Below are 1,386 nucleotides of genomic sequence, written 5' to 3'. Positions count from 1 at the left end.
AGGAAGCTTAAAAACGAAACCGAAACCAATGGGCGTTGTTTAGTAAGAAGGTTAAGCGGTTTGCGGCCATCTTGTGGCAAGGTTTAGTATAACACCTGCTGAAGAAAACAGCCTAAAAGTTCTCACCAAGTCCCCAATAATATCCAGCTGCAGGCCCGCAGAACCACACACGTTTTAGGCACACACAATCTGTCACACAATCTAGGCAAACCATATATCGTTACGACGGATGTTAATGGTATTAACGTCTTCTTGGACATAGTCATCGATATATTTTGATATTATAGCCTGGTTTAAGCTGGGCATAGCTGGTTTTGGCTGGGCTCCCAGCCTGCCTAGGCTGGTAAGCTGGTTTTAGCTGGTCATCTCCCAGCCTGACCAGCTAAGACCAGGCTGGAAATGGCTGGAAACCAGCCTGGAAATAGCCAAAACCCCTCTAAAACCAGGCTGGTCGACCAGCTAAAACCAGCCAACCAGCCTAGGCTGGTTTAAGGTGGATTTTTCAGTAGGGTATGGTTAATAAATATTGTACGCAATAAACAATAGTGTTTACTTTACTTTATTTTCTGTCAGTCATCATAGATGATCAGTCGTTATTATCTGACAGAGTCAATATAGCAGATACTCGTTTGCTGGCCTTGCTGAAAGATCTAAATTGGACAGGTTTAATTTATATAATGGCTTCATCTATAATGAAGGAAATAATAGCAATTTAATATAGGCAATAATACATCTTTATATGTAATAAAAATCTTTTTACATGTAATAAATGTATAACACTATATTAATATTTTACTCAAGCGATTTAATAGTGTGTATTTGCTTAATTTTCTAATAACTTTTTAATTAATGATTTCCAACATAAAATACTGTAGTAATTTATAGTAAGCAAAATATTATAACAAGTTAACTATTAATAATATATATATATATATATATATATATATATATATATATATATATATATATATATATATATATATCTATATATCTATATCTATATCTATATATCTATATCTATATCTCTAGATCTATATCTCTATATCTATATCTATATCTATATATATATATATATATATATATATATATATATATATATATGTGTGTGTGATTTTTACAGTGTACATATCGATTTCTAAAGTAGGACGTAATTTAAACCTTTTAAAAAAATTACCAATTTAAAACTTAAAATGTTAGAATTTTAACATTTAAAGTATTTGATAGACATGCAGTTTATTTCCACATAATACATACAATATAAACAAGCATTTAAGATAATAAAATATGCATTTAAGAAAGGAATGAATGCATGTCTATGATAATATTATCATCAATAATGTTTGATAAAGACGATGTAGGCATAACCACATTCAAGACAAGTATATT

Source organism: Danio aesculapii, chromosome 1, assembly GCF_903798145.1.
Source record: "Danio aesculapii chromosome 1, fDanAes4.1, whole genome shotgun sequence".
Taxonomy (NCBI): Eukaryota; Metazoa; Chordata; class Actinopteri; order Cypriniformes; family Danionidae; genus Danio; species Danio aesculapii.
This window is presented reverse-complemented; position numbering follows the sequence as displayed.